Here is a 16,091-nt window from a genome sequence, read left to right as displayed (position 1 = left end):
CAGGGAAGGCTTCCTGGAGGAGGTGACCTGAGCTGAGTCAGACTCAGGTTTGAACTGAGGCTTCATTGCTCCCTAACTGTGTAACATTGTCAACCTCTCTGGCCTTCTTTCCTCACTGGCTAAATGGAGCTATTGTGAAAATGAGACGTGCACTGTATGTGGCATACAAGGGTCATACTGTAAATCACAGCAGGTGGTGCTATTGTCAAAATTTTACCCACTATCAATGACAATGGTTATTTTCTAATAACATGCCCTCCTCATATTCAGAGGTTATGTTCACTTCCAACAGCGAATCCCAGTCTACATGCAAATATGGCTCTTTAAAAATACAATTATACATAGAAAAGCAAGGTTTTAAAGAAAAAAGGTGTTATAAGTGGATTTCGTCACAGACCGTTTCATGCAGCTCCTGCACCACTGACCCTCTTGACGGGTCTCCCATGAGCCCTGTTAAACGTTTGGGGATTTGCAGAACCGGAATCAGACTTTCTATCCTCTGTGCCGACTTCCATCTGAGCAACAGGACCAAAGATATTTCCTCCACCTTTAACCCATTACATGGGATGTGTAATTATGACCGTGGTGGAACATTTTCGGCTTCCTGGGATCATATCGTAGCGATGATTCTTTTGTAAATTGCCATTATTTCTCCACAGAGTACAACTGAGTGAAGCCAGGTTGCCAAGACGAATGGTATAAGCGTGTCATTGCATTAAACGGACGTTTCCCCCCTTGGCCTTTAATAATTTATACCTTAAAGAAGACAAGTAGCTGTCCAGGCAGCTAATTAAAAATGCTGGGTCTCACAGATGAGAAGTATGCTTCTTATTAAAGTGTGCATTTGCTACCTTGACGGTTTCTAAGAAGCAGATATTTCTACTGCTCCAGATGTAAGGAAACAAAGTTACTCAGCCGTGGGGAATCCACTTAAACAAATGAGTCCATGAGACTCCCCCATGATGACACAGCCCTCGGTACAGAATCAGATGGTAAAGTGGGATGCCTGAAGAAAAAATGCAGTTCTCATTAAATGAGGGAACTGGAACCTTCTTGATCCCAATATCAGCCTGTGGTCCACACATGTCCCCCACGTTCTCAAGGAGGGGATTTGTCGGAATAAATACGAAGCATCCCCTCACTAAGCACAGGACTTCACTAAGGAGCAGTTCTCTGACAAAAGCCTGCCCCAGACAAAATCCTGACACGAATGCCAGTTACAGATGCTGTGGGGATGCGGTCACCTGCAACTGCTCTGAATCCAAAGTCCTCTAAAGACAGTAAAGGGACAAAAAAAGGCATAAGCCCCCCAAAGGTAAAGAGACTAGGCCAAGGGTTCACAGCAGAGAGAGAAGGCAACACAAATTTGGAAAGAGATCCCTGAGTGGTCACCGACCTAGCAAACACAGGCAGCTGAGAGCTGACAGCTGGCAGGGGGGCAAGCTGAGAAGCCAGCCCAGAAGTGAGCCCAGAGCCGGCAAGGCTCAGAACAGAGGCATCAGGGAGCTGAAAACAGAGGCACCTAGGACTGGAGAAGAACAAAACGGCCCCTGACAGCTGGGAGCTGGCCTGGCCCTCACAACGAGGCCATGATATTCTCCTGTTGAACAAAGACAGTTTCCTAGGACACCTCCATCAGACAAGGCCACTCGGTGACGTGACAGATGAAGATTAAAAACGAGACCATTCATTCCACAGCCACGCCTGAGCATGAAGAAGAACAGGAACAACCGAGACCTGAAGAATGTTCCAGAGACCCCTCTTCTGGCTCAGAAGGTGCCTGAGGCTTCTTTACTGATTACACTTCATTCCTCCTGACTCCTAGATGAAGTTCATTAAGCGATCACAGGATTACCCCTCATTTCCAGACAGTACCCAATCCGGAGCCAACCACACTTCCCTGAGCCCTCTTCCAGATCACCTAACTCAAGTCCAAATCGTATTCTAAGTCCTTCATAACACTCTCTCAGAGGCGCCCGCAGGTCTCCACGATGCCAGTCTCTCTCATTTCAACAAGACAATAAACTCAACTTTGTTTCACTGCAGGTGCGCTCCTGGTGGTCTTTGATGAACATACATAGGCCCAAGACCCCACCCCCTACACCATTTCGGGCAGCTGGAGAGACTGAGCCTGGGGGACTGAGCCTGAGGAAGCACCAGGCCCTGTGGAAGAAGGGGTGGGTTCTCCAAATGGGGCATTAAATGAATGACATCATAGCGAGACTACCGACCTCCTCCCCCACGTGGTTCCCAGAAAAGACAAAGCAAAGAAAAATCAAGAATCTCACAGGAAGCTGAGACAAAAGCAAAAAATAGAATGTCTAAAGCTGAAGCACATTCTTCAACAAATAAATGACATGGAAAAAAGAGTTGGAAGGGAAATTCAACATGAAAAGAGACTTAAGAGCTTTACAACCAATGGCAAAGTGTGGCGCTTACTTGGATTCTGATTCAAACACACCATAAAAAAAAAGCCATTTATGAAACGTAGAGCTTTAGAACCAGCCTTTCCCAAATGTGCCACTTTTGCATGAGGATTATTTTGAGCTAAAGGCAATCAAGCTCCTACAGGTTCAAAAGAAACTACTGCCCCTCCCTTTGAGCACCTGGAAGAACTTAAATTGAGGATTTTTCCCGGAAAAGAGTTATTACCAGCAATAAATTTTATCTAAGTGGCCCCATCTCTGTGGTGGAGCAAACATCTAATTACCAAACATCTGCTCTTCTTATTGGCCTATGAAGACCTTCCAGTCTTTGGAAGCACCACGCCCCTATCCCACCCCTTAGCTCAGGATGGCACATATACCTCATTTTACCCTTCTGTCTGTGAACCTCTCATGTATGTGTAGTTGAAACCGAGCAGGACCCTGTAGGGCCCTTCTGGGTACAAAAGCCTTTCTGTGTCCCCCAATTCTTTTTTTTAAAGTTAACTAATTAATTAATTAATTTTTGGCTGCATTGGGTCTTCATTGCTGTGCGCAAGGCTACTCTTAGTTGCGGTGCGCAGGCTTCTCATTGCAGTGGCTTCTCGTTGTGGAGCATGGGCTCTAGGCATGCAGGCTTCAGTAGTTGTGGCACACGGGCTCAGTAGTTGTGGCTCACAGGCTCTAGAGCGCAGGCTCAGTAGTTGTGACTCACGGGCTTAGTTGCTCCGCGGCATGTGGGATCTTCCCAGACCAGGGCTCGAACCCGTGTCCCCTGCATTAGTAGGCGGATTCTTAACCACTGCGCCACCAGGGAAGTCTTCCCATTTCTTGTTTGTAGGAAAAAGGTTTCAGCCTCCTAGACCTTCCCTGAGTTCCCAAGGGCAGATTCAAGCAGTTACTAATAGGGAAGTGAGGGGAAGCAGAAACAAAGGGAAAGTAGTCAAGAAGCAGTAGCGAGGCAATAAAGCAGAGTCCTAGCTCCTCATCAAGGGATATACAGAACCACCTGATCCACATCTCTGAGTTTTACAGGAACTAAGGCCCCACCCAGGTGGAAGATAGTAACTTCAGGCTGACCTGAGTTCAAGATGAACCAGGACTGGCAGATATGGAATTGTCAAAACTGGGTGGGAGGTATAAAGAGGTTTATCATTCTATTAGCTCTCCTTTTGCATATGTTTGGAAATTTCCATAATAGAGAGGGAACAAAAACAAAACATAAAAACTCCTAAAGTATAACCTTGAAAAAATGCCTTAGCTTATTCAGACCCTCCCTTTGTCCCTAGCCAGGAAGGTGTCAGAGAACAGTGGTCCTCAAAGCCTACAGACACAGGAAGAAGGCTTTAGAAAGCTCTCTGAAAATGTCATAAATCTTATTGAGGATCTAAAGCAGGAAGGTTAAGAGGGCAGCCCCAAGCACAGTTGTACAGGGCTGTCTATCCTCCCTGCATCCTCTGCTCCCACCCTTGAGTGAGCCCATGGTATCCGGGGACAAGGCCCTTCCATTCTTCAGGGAGCCTTACTGGGCAGCTTAGCTGGGGGGCTCTGGAGGGCCAAATGCAGGCGGTAGCTCTGGGGTCAGATTTGGCCCTGGGTGAGGGTAGGGAGGTGGCTTGCCTTTGATGCAAGGGAGCCCTCCACTGACCCAGGTGACAAGTGGGAGGTGGGCACCAGAAAGGAGAGGACAGTTACGTTTGTGACAGCTGAGCTGCTGGCAGAGTGAAGGTTGGGTGTGGGATTTGACTCTTGGAGGCAAAGAGCTGCTGCTCAAGTTTTCTCTAAAGGATGTTGCTTAAGGGTCTGTGACTTCAAACAACTCCCTCTGACATTAATGATGTTAATCTTGGGGGAAGAAATTCTTCATTTTAAAGTTCACTGTGAGACCCAGAGGCAGCTTGAAGCAGACATTTTCTTTACCAGGAAATTTCCAAGGGCTCTCCTGCTTTTGAGCAACTTACCTAGGTTTTCATATTTTTATGAGACTCGTTGCTTTCAGCCTCTTTGAAGTACAATGAAAAAAATATTTTCCCACCTTAGTAATAGAGAGTAGTACCTTCATGCTTTACAAATAAGGGTTTTCACCAAGTGTGTGGAACTGGGGATTCATTTAATGATGGCTAGATGGAAGTTTGTGGCTTATAAAGAGCTGCTTTCTAAAAATAGACAATTATCAGTGCAATTCATTCACCAGGAAAGGGCACAACAGAACAGTCCTGAAAAATAGGCACAGGCCAGAGCCACGTCTCCTGAGCTTTTTGGAGTAATGGACCCATCAAGAATCTAATGGAAGATATGAATGCCTCCGAAAAGTGCACAAAATGCCCAGCCACACATATTTTACATATCATTTTAGAGGGTTCGTGAGCCCGAGGAAAGCTCCTGAACAAGAACACAGAGCTGGGAGGAAGCGAGGGATCATTTACATCACAAAAGAACTCTTGGCTCCAAAAAAAAGGATTTGCTCTGGGCTCCAAAGTTCCAGTTGGTTTATTTGATTTGCAAATATTCCATCTCTATGAGACTTCACAGCTAAGACACTGTTTAATCAGTTCAAGCCTACTTCCTTCACAAATCCATGAATGAAACAACGAATTCTTTCAACGAATTATTATTGTGCGCCGGGCAAGAGAGTGAGTCGGGTTGTTCCTGGCTGTGTCTCCAGCACCTAGGACAGCTCTCAGTACTAGCGACTGGATCAATGTAGGAACGAATAAGTAAGCTAAATACAAAATACTATGAAGAAAATGAGTGCTGTAATGGTGGCTAAAGGGTGGGGGTAGAGGGAAGAAACCTCAGTGGAAGGAGGCAGGGAGAGATCAGGGAAGGGGTCCACAAAAAGGAGAGCTTTAAGCTGAGCCCTGAAGGATGAGACCTGGGGAAGAGTATTTCAGAAGGGAAGACCAGCATGTGCAAAATCTCAGGTCAGGAGAGGTGTGCCATGGTGAGGACACGTGATTGTCCTGGAGCATAAGAAGGAACCAGACATAGGGCTTTCTAGGCCAGGGTAAAGAGCTGCTTCTTTAATTCTGGATGCTATGGGAAGTAATTGGAGGGTTTAAGCCATGAAGGAATATGATTTGATCTACATTTTCAGAAAAATTGCTCTGGTTGCTGTGTAAAGAATAAACCGTTGGGAGTGAAGGACAAAGAGGACAGCTGGAGGCCAGTTGTCTGGGCAAGAGATGATGGTGGCTGTTTGATTTGGGGGGATGGTGAATTAGGGATGTTGAGAAATGACTGGAGATGAGTGATCCCTGGAAGAAGTCAACCAGGAGTGGTGATAAATCTGATGTGGACAGAGGAGACTCAAGGATGGCCCCTGACTTCTGGCTAGAAGGATGGTGTTGGGCAGGCAGAAATTTTCCTTTTCCCTTCTAGGTTCTTCTGGCTGGTCTAAATTGACATGAGTCAGATTAAAAGGAGAAAATCAGTTTAATTTCATACATTCGGGAACACCATAAACATGTGGGTCAGAGACAGAAGGGTAAAATGAGGTATATATTGACATCCTGAGCTAAGGAATGGGATGGGGCTTGGGGCTTCCGAGGACAGGAGGGTCATTCACAGGAAGATAATAAGAAGAGCAGATGTTTGATAATTAGACGTTTGCCCTGCTATATGGATAGGGCCACTCAGATAAAATTTATTTTTGGTAATAACTCTTTTTCTGGGAAACGTCTTCAATTTAAATTCTTCCAGGTTGTTAAGGGAGCAGCAGTAGTTTCTCTTGAGCCCACAGGGTCTCAACTGCCTTTAGCTCAAAAGTGGCACATTTCGGGGGAGGGTCGTTCTGAACCCCTACAATGGTGATGTTATTCACAGAGACGAGGAAAACGAGAGAATGGGTTTTGAGGGGGAAATCAGGAGTTCCGAGTTGGATGAGTTGGATTTGAGAAGTTGATTGGACGTCTAAGTGGCATGTGAGGGAGGCAGTGCCATTGGAGGAGTCTGGGGATGGAGGATGAACTGGGATAGGTCACAGCATAGGGGGCATTAAATCTAGAGAGATTTGGGAGCCCGGAAAGACCAAGTGACCATAAGTTTTATTTATTTTTTACTTATTTATTTCTGGCCACGTGGCTTGTGGGATCTTAGTTCCCTGACCAGGGATCGAACCCAGTCCCTCAGCAGTGGAAGCGCAGAGTCCTAACCGCTCGACCACCAGGGAATTCCCTCTAGTCTTTTCTTAATCCAACCCACGCTTTAAAACTCAGTTCAATCCCTCTCTGGCATCACCCTGGGGACAAGGGTCCCATCCCCCACCCCTGTTCTGCTTTGTGCTGAAAACCTCTTGCCCTGCACAGCATTGCACATGCATCCATGTTGTCCCCCAAACCACAGAGAACATGAATCAAGGTCTTCAAGTGCCCTGCTGAAGCCCTCTCTATACTTGAGGTGAAGGAGGACTCCCCCCATACCAAATCTTGGGCCTTTTATGCTGTGGACGAGGTGTGCTTTTGAAGTAGTCCTGCATCGTGGGCTTGTGTCCCACCCTGGAAAATGGGGCAGCTTGTATTGATAAATCTGGTGGCTCTGCCCTAACTGCCTTTTGAATATCCCATTCCACATGTATTTATGGCCCTTTGTTTTTGTTTTAATGGAGTATAGTTGATTTACAATGATGTGTTAGTTTCAGGTGTACAGCAAAGTTCATCAGTTATGCATATACATATATCCCTTCTTTTTCATATTCCTTTCCCATATAGGTTATTGCAGAATACTGAGTATTGTTCCCTGTGCTATACATTAGGTCTTTATATTACTTATCTATTTTCTATATGGTCGTGTGTATATGTTAATCCCAATCTCTTAATTTACCACTTCCCCCGACGTTTCCCCTTTGGTAACCATAAGTTTGATTTTGAGATTTCTGAGTCTGTTTCTGTTTTGTAAATAAGTCCATTTATATCAATTTTTTTTTACTAGATTCCACATTTAAGTGATATCATATATTTGTCTTTCTCTGTCTGACTTCACTTAAGTATGATAATCTCTAGGTCCATCCACGTTGCTGCAAGTGGCATTATTTCATTCTTTTTTATGGCTAATATTCCATTGTATATATGTACCACATCTTCTTTATCCAGTTATCTGTCAATGGACATTTAGGTTGTTTCCATGTCTTAGTTATTGTAAACAGTGTTGCAATGAACATTGGGGAGCATGTATCTTTTCAAATTATGGTTTTCTCCAGATATATGGCCAGGAGTGGGATTGCTGGATCATATAGTACAAAGGATGGGAGGTGGTGGTGGCCTTCACGTGGGCCCCACCCAGGGGCAGGGTTTAGAAAGCGAGCAAGAGGAGGTGAGAGCAACATCGGAGGCCATGGGGCAGAAAGCTCGGGGAATTGGCATCTAAGAAATTTCAATGAGTCTCTTTTTGATAAAAAGGGTACTTTGCCTTGGTGATGTCAGAATGGGCAAATGTTCCTTTTTTTTTTTCTTTTTACCAGCTAACATATGCAAAGATGTTTGTTACTTGCTCCCTCTCTGAGCCTCATTCTAAGGAGTGGTGACTAGACTTTGGAGTAGTGTGGGGCCCTGAGAGCCAGAGAGGGGTGTTGGCCAGAGTTGTGGCAGGCAGTAGGAAGGCAGCATAGGTCCTAGAGGAGAGGAGGGATATCACGAGTCCCAAGAGGTGAAGATCTGGCAGGTTAGGCAGGGCTGAAGGCTGAGAAATCAGTGAGATGCTGCTCCCACCTGGATGGCAGGAGCTATGATAAGACAATGTATCTGTGTTAAAATTAAAGTGAAAATTAAGAACACGCCTCCCTCTTAGTCAGCACTTTTAAGGCTGTCTTATTTGAAGTTCAGAAAAAGAGTTAAAGAATCTATTTAAATGCAAATGTGCCATAAAACCAGCAATTCATCTTCGAAATGCTCTCAGCCCTTCTTTCATCAGGCTCTGCTCATAATAGTGTTATTTTTTTCATCGTAGAGAATAATATCTCTTGAGAAGGCCTGTGTCGATGGAGTGCACCTGGTGTGATTACCTGGGGTTGGCGAGGGACTGGTGGTGGTGCGGGTGGAATCTGGGACTTCTTCTGGGGCAGAATCAGCACATGTGCCCCTGTGCCTTCTGGGATGGGCTGAGCAGCACAGAAGCTGGGCATGGCATCTACCTAGTGGGACTGGGGGTTCTGGGCTCTGGGGGTTCCTCTTCCTGGAGTTTCCTCCCTGGCCTTCCTGATTATAGTGCTCCAGAGGAGCCAAAACTTACCTCTGTGTTCCAGTGAGCAGGAGGATGTGGTGCCCAGACTCAAGGACTGAATTAGACTCTGTTCAAAAGGATGCAGACACAGCACCTGACTCAGAGGAAGTGACCTGACAGTGCTGACCACAGACCCTTGTGCTCAGTGCAGGAAGGAGGAGGGAAGGTAATTGACCCTCACTGTCTGTGAAACCTGTGTACCCTGTGGGGCCCTCCTAGATACAAATGCCCCTCTGTGCTGCAATTTTTTTGTTTGTAGAAAAAGGTTTTACTCTCCTAGGCCTTCCCTGATTTCCAAAGGGCAGACTCAAGCAGTTACTAATTAGGGAAGTGAGGAAATGCAGAAACAGAGGAAAAGCAGTCAAGAAACAATAGTTCAGTGATAAAACAGAGTCCTAGTCCCTCCTCAAGGGATATACATAACAATCTGACACACATCTTTGAGTTGTTCTTTAGGAGCTAAGGTGGAGGATGGTGACTACATGCTGAGCACAAACACTGTAGACCCCAGACCCCAAAACGTTGATGATTAAGATTCCTGAAACATCATCCTATTACCTCACCACCAACCAAGCAGAAGAAAGTCACCCTCCCTGCAACCCTCACTCCAATTGTTGCCTTTAAATACCTTACACCCCAGCCAGCCAATAAGATGGATCTGAGGCAAACCTACATCTCCCATCTTCTGGGTTGGTGCCCTCTTGATCAATAACCCTTTCTTTGCTCCAAACTCTGGCATTTCCTTTGTTTAGCCTCACTGTGACTGTGCATGGGCACACGAACTTGGGTTCAACAACATCTGTGTACATAGGGGATTGGGCACCAGGCAGCTAGGACAGAGCTTGGTGGGGAATCTAGCATGGTGCTGAGTGAAACCATCTGCTTCTCAGAGGCAGGAGGGCCTTTGTCCCCATCAAGGCCTGGGCCCCTCTGGGAGCAGCCAGGGGACCCAAAGCATGTCCAATGGCCACAGATACCCTTGTGCCTGTGCCCTTGACTAAGAGGAGACTCTGCACTTGAAAGCCCCCCAAACCCACAGAACTATCTAAGAACTACCTGGCTCAAGGTGAACTCTTGTTAGGGAGCAGGCAAAGCCCACCTGGCACAGCTCACCTCATCTCTGTTGCTGAACTAGGGGCACCTCAGAATGAGGCCACGGTCCTGGCACCAGGATCAGGGCCCAGCCCCAGTGGGTAAGCAATCAAAGTGTGTTGAGTTTTTTGAAACTGCTGTATAGTTTTGTAATATGTATAGGTGCAGAATTTCTAGATATTAAGATGTTTAATATAAAATTTCCTTCATACAGTTCTTTTTACTTCTGTTTATTCAGAGTCATGCAGAATTTGGTTTGAAAGATCCTATGCTAAGGTAGGTTGTTCGCCCATATTTTTTCTGCCCCCTCCTCAAAGAACCCACTTCCCTCAGGACTCACAAGTGGAGGCCAACCTTGTGAAGAAGGAACACAGGGCTGTGAAAAACCCCACTTCCATTCTTCTTCCTCTATTTTGGAGACACCATGGGGGTGGGCATATTTCGGGTCTGGAATTGCTTTCTGCCTGGGAGAAGAAGCTGGAGCCAGGGACAAAGAGCTGGAGCTCAGGGGCTCTTAGAGTAAACTGGTTCAGGCAAGGGTGGTATCCATGAAGCTCATCTCTTGGGAATACAGCCAGGCAGGGACAGCCTTCAGAGGACTGACTCTGCAGAGGAGAGGGGCCCCCACCTCTAAGAGTGAAACTGAGTATGACCCTATGGGGCCCTCTTGGGTACAAAAGCCTTTCTATGTCCCCCAGTTCTTGTTTGTAGGAAAAGGCTTCAGCTTCCTAGACCTTTCCTGAGTTCCAAAGGGCAGATTCAAACATTTACCAATCAAGGAACTGAGGGAACACAGAAACAAAGGAAAGGCAGTCAAACAATAGTGCAGCAGTAAAGCAGAATCCTAGTTCCTTCTCAAGGAACTCCTTATCTTTGAGTTCTTCTGCAGGAACTAAGGCCTCCATCCAGGTAGAGGTTTGTAATTTCAGGCTGAACACCAGATTCCTAGAACACCACCCTGTTACCTTACCACTAACCAATCAGAAGAAAGTCACACACCCTGCAGCCCTCACCCCAAATTTGCCTTTAAACACTCTTCCCCGAAAAACATCAGGTCTTTTGAGCACCAGCTCTCCAGTCTCCTTGCTTGGCCCTTGCAGTACACCTTTATCTGCTCCAAACTCTGATGTTTTGGTTTGTTTGGCTTCACTGCGTGTTAGGTACACGAACTTGCATTTGACAACAATTTTGGCGAGCCAGCCAGGAGCCCATGCCTGTGACAGGTCAACCCTGGCTGGGGGCAGTCCCTTCCCTGAGTCCCCAGCAGCTGCTAAAGCTCATTTTGTTTCAGGGAACTCAGAGCGACTCTCTCTGACAGACACCAACCACCACAGCACAAGGCTGTTTGGAGCTGAGAAATGTCCTGATCTACAGTTCACCTTTACTTTTGTTTTGGTGTGAGTCACTCCAGCTTGTGCAGGCTGGGAATTCTGTCCCCACCAACTGGGTTCATTTCCTTTCAGGAATTGAGCCACTCTGGCTCATTGTGAGCCAATTCAGACCCATTCCCTCTTGGGAGCTGGGCCAATCTCTTTGGAGGCCTCCATCTGGGAATGGGAGTGGAATTTGGACTCTATCTCATCTGATCTTTTGTCTGTGTGACTGTATTTGTTGTTTGTATCTTTGTGTGTATATCAGTACTTGCATTGGTTGGTTGAGACATCTCTGGTAACAGAGATTGCGTGTGATGACACCAAAGTATTCGTCCCTATTGCATTGCCTTCACCTACAGTGGAGCATTGGTTGGGAATTTTCCCTTTCTAGGGCTACGGAACTGTGACCCTGAGAGACTATTCTACATTGCAGTATTTGCTGTTTGCTTGATATTTGACAACACCAGAAGTGAGTAATTAAATATGGGTGATCAGAGCTCTGTTCCACCTTGTAGTCCCCTAGGGTGTATATTGCAAAACTGGGAGACCTTCAGCTATCTTCCACGAATGAAAGAAAATGATTTTTTATTGTAATACTGCTTGGCCTCAGTACTCCTTGGGGTCTGGAGAACAATAGTCCCTAATTGTTCTCTAAATTATAACACCATCTTTCAACTAGAACTGTTTTCTGAAAGGGAAAGGAAATAGGATGAACCTCCTTATGTTTAGGCTTTTATTCTATTGTAACAAAGTGAGTCTTTTGGAATTGCTTTGGCTTTTATCTTGGGGGTGTGTGTGAGTGTCTCAGTACATGAGTCCAAATCCTGTTTCTCTTCCTGGTATTGACCTTTGTCAGATGGTCCTGGTAACTTAAATGCTGGTTCAAGTTTCTCTGGAAGTGAGGCATGTGAATGATATGTATTACTGTCTATTACTGTTATTGATCTAAACTGAATTGGCTATTTAGGAACTGAAGGAAATCTCACCCTAAAAATGGCCAAGATGGGGCTCTTGACATTCTAAAACTGTCTTTTGCATGTGCAATTAGTAGAAGGTAGCTTTCTAGAAGGAACTTGTACTTCTCTCCCTGTGCCTTTGAGATGTAAATGATCTACCTGGGCTCTCAGGAACTTTTATCTAATCATCTGTGATCCCTGAGACTGAAGAAAAAGAAAAAAAAGAGGCCTTTTAAAACTCAAGCAGGAAAACTGTGGGTTATCTGTCTGTGTCTATACAGATGTATGTATGTTTATGTGTACATTATAAATATGATGTGTCTCTGCCTCCAAATGGCATTGCCAAGATTGGTTTGTGGATGAGCTCTGTTTAAAAGGCTTAAAAGAAATTAAGCACTTATATAAGTTCTCAGAAATATAAAAGAAACTGGCCAGAATGAATTTTAGGTTCACATGATCTTGGAGATATTCAATATTAAATTGATATCTGGTATTAAAGCTAGTGGAAGCTTGTTGGTTTGATTAATATAAACATGTCTTTCGAGTCATCAGTATTAAGTATAATATTTTTATTGTACTTACTAAAAGTCAACAAGTTCATATTGTTTCTGTTATAAAATTTGTCAACAAGAAAAATGATATGATGAAATGAGTAAATTAAATGTAAATAAGATAAGCAGGTTTTTTAGGTAAACTTTAAAAAATAATTTAAAAAATAATAATGAGGGAAACATTTCAGTATGCCAGAAAAAGTAGGATGTGTGTTTTCAGTAAAAGAAGGTATGAGGAATGGAAATGCATTTTGTTAAAGGAAAAAAAGGTAGTTTTATCCCAGAGCTGGTTGTTTCTGAATGAAAAAGAAAATAAGGGACAGAATAATATGGATACAGAAAGTTGTACAAGGTTTGTTGAAAAGGAACACTGAGAAAAGAGTTTTTTACATGGTCAGAATTGGCTAAGATTGGATTAAATTTAATTAGGTAAATGGATTTTGTTATTAAGAGTAGGCTGATACAGGACTGGAATTGGTTTCTCTCTCTGTTAAGAGAACAAAGTTTTCTTGGAATGCTGCTTTTGATAACAAACTGTGTGAGGTTCTTTGCCTTAAAGTGATCTGTATTTGCTTTTGAAATCTTTTGTCACTTTGGTTGAGTGAATAAGTTTTGTTTCACATAACCTGTGATCCTATTTGACCAAGTGTTTTGAAACCTTTTTGATATTTTTGACAAACTTCCCAAATATCAAATTCTAATTGATGTTCTTTTGACCTCCAGCTAACTCTGGTATGCTTCAGAGGAATGCTGAGGCATCTCAGAGATTAAATTAACTAGGATTATGTGATAAGTTAAATTACATGGGAAGCATTGTCAAATGAATGATAAGCCTTCTCAGGTTATACTGTGTGGGTAAATGTTATTAATATAGATATTCTAAAAGCAATATGGAATTCCTAAAAATATGGTATATCCTAATAAAATGTTATCAGTCATAATTCTAGTTATTATAACCAAATTTCTTTGTCAGTTGCATTGACAGGAGTCTTAATCATACAAGACTCGGATCCAAAACTTAGAACACGGGAATATTTCCAATTTGGTGTCCATTCCTCAAATTGAGGCAGGACTACACCCCATTTCAGCAGGAAGTAGCCAGAGCAGTTGTTGCCCTGTTCTCTCAAAGATTTGGGGAAGGTTGAAACAGGAGTGGGGATTGAAACCAAGTTGCTGCAAAACTGAGTTCCTCTGCCAAGTTTATGATTAACCTCTATATCCAAAATGTTATCCCCTTTCTTGTCCAACACCTGTTCCCCTCAAGACTGAGGAGTATTAAAGAAAAGGAGGGATTAAGATGAGCATAACCCTGTGGGCCCTACTGGTACAAAAGCCTTTCCATGTCCTCTGTTTCTTATTGGTAGGTAAAAGGCTGCAGCTTCCTAGACCTTCCCTGATTTCCAAAGGGCAGTTTCAAGCAGTTATTAATCATGGAAGTGAGGGAATGCAGAAACAAAGAGAAAGCGTCAAACAATAGTAGAATGATAAAGCAGAGTCCTAGCTCCTCCTCAAGGGATATACATAACAATATGTCCTTGAGTTCTTCCACAGGAACTAAGGCCCTCACCCAGGTGGAGGATGGTAACTTCAGGCTGAGCACAAGATTCCTGAAACACCACCCTGTTACCTCACCATTAACTAATCAGAAGAGAGTCACACACCCTGTAGCCCTCATCCCAAATTTTGCCATTAAAAACTCTTCCCCCCCCAAACCTTCGAGCACAAGCCACCTGTTCTTGCTTGGCCCTGAAATAAACCTTTCTCTGCTCCAAACTCTGGAGTTTTGGTTTGTTTGGCCTCACTGAGCATCAGGCACACAAACTTGGGTTCAACAATAAGAGCTTGAGGGGATGTTGACTCTAACAAGGAATGCATGAGACAAACTGTCATCCAGGGAGGGCTCACCATGCACCAGATACATGAACTATTTTATGTGATCTTCCCTCAAACTATCTGTTTGCAGATGACATGATCTCGAATTGAGAAAATCCTCAGGAATGTACCAAAAAACTATTAAACTAATAAACGAGGTCAGCAAATTTGCAGAATACAAGATCAATGTACCAAAAAAATACAGATTGTACATAAAATATACAAAAAAAAGTACGTGGACTGAATGAATGCAAAGCAGTGTTCACAGTGCTTGGCACTTGTGGCAGGAAGCAAGAAGGATGGGGGCATGTGGTTAAGGAGGCTACGGTGTTTCCCTCTGAATACTCCTGCATTGTTTGAACCTTTTATGAGGAGTATGCATTAATATATTACTTGTGTGGTAAAAACATCAGTAATTGGTCACCTCCTCCAAACTTCTCCCTAAAATGCAATAAAGAAAATAAGACTGGCCTTAATTCAGATCATGATAGGGATGTGGTTTTTAAAATGTATGTTTATATACTTGCAACGAATAATCCAAAAGTGAAATTAAGAAAATAATTTCATATATAATAGCACCAAAAAATAAAGAAAGAATACATTTAACTAAAGAAATGTCAACCTTGAACACTGAAAACTATAAAATATTGTTGAAAGAAATTAGGAAGACCTAAATAAATGAAGACAATCCATGTTCATGGATTGGAAGGCTTAATATTTTTAAGATGGCAATACTCCCTAATTATTCTATAGATCCAACACAATCCCTATAAAATTCCAAGTGCCTTTTTGGCCAGAACTGACAAGCTGATCTTAAAATTCGTATGGAAATGCAAGGGACCCAGTATAGCCAAAACAATCTTGAAAAAGAAGGACCAAGTTGGAGGACTCACACTTACCCATTTCAAATTTACTGCAAAGCTACAGTATCAAGAAAGTGTGGTACTGGCAAAAGAATAGGCATATAGACCAATGAAATAGATTTGAGATCCCAGAAATTAACTTTCATGTTTATAGTCCATTGATTTTCAGCAAGGGTGCCAAGACAATTAAATGGGGAAAGAACAGTTTTTTAAATAGATGGTACTGAGACAACTGGATACTTATATGTAAAAGATCACTTCCTCACACCATACATAAAAATTAACTCAAATGAACGCTAAACCTGATTGTTAGAGCTAAAACTATAAAACTCTTAGAAAAAAATATAGGCATGAACATTCATGACCTTGGATTAGAACAAGCATTCTTAGATATGACACAAAAAGTGTAAGCAACAAAAGAAAAAAAGATAAAGCATATTTCATCAAAATTAAAAACTATTGTGCTTCAAAGTATACTACCAAGGAAGTGAAAAGACAACTTACAGAATAGGAGAAAATATTTGTAAATCATATATCTGATAAGGGACTTGTATCTAGAGTATATAAAAAACACATCATTCAATAACAAAAAGACAAATAACCTAATTAAAAAATAGGGGGGCTTCCCTGGTGGCGCAGTGGTTGAGAGTCCGCCTGCTGATGCAGGGGACATGGGTTCGTGCCCTGGTCTGGGAAGATCCCACATGCTGCAGAGCGGCTGGGCCCGTGAGCCATGGCCACTGAG

General features: G+C 43.5%; 1 long non-coding RNA gene across 3 annotated transcripts in view; it reads left to right on the top strand.

Annotated features, from left to right (window-relative positions):
• Positions 1–16,091, top strand: part of LOC113631352 (uncharacterized) — a 93,295-nt gene that overhangs the window by 71,921 nt on the left and 5,283 nt on the right. For 2 of the 3 annotated variants that reach the window (XR_003437274.1, XR_003437272.1), the window contains 3 exons: positions 8,662–8,805; positions 9,970–10,007; positions 11,496–11,573. This is a non-coding gene — a long non-coding RNA (uncharacterized LOC113631352). The remainder of the gene's footprint in view (positions 1–8,661; positions 8,806–9,969; positions 10,008–11,495; positions 11,574–16,091) is intronic. The other variant, XR_003437273.1, reaches the window with a different exon arrangement.

The sequence above is a fragment of the Aethalodelphis obliquidens genome, unplaced genomic scaffold (genome assembly GCF_003676395.1).
Source record: "Aethalodelphis obliquidens isolate GAN/ISIS:26980383/991018 unplaced genomic scaffold, ASM367639v1 scaffold32, whole genome shotgun sequence".
NCBI lineage: Eukaryota > Metazoa > Chordata > Mammalia > Artiodactyla > Delphinidae > Aethalodelphis > Aethalodelphis obliquidens.
The sequence above is the reverse complement of the archived record's forward strand: the minus strand, read 5'-3'. Positions and strand labels throughout refer to the sequence as shown.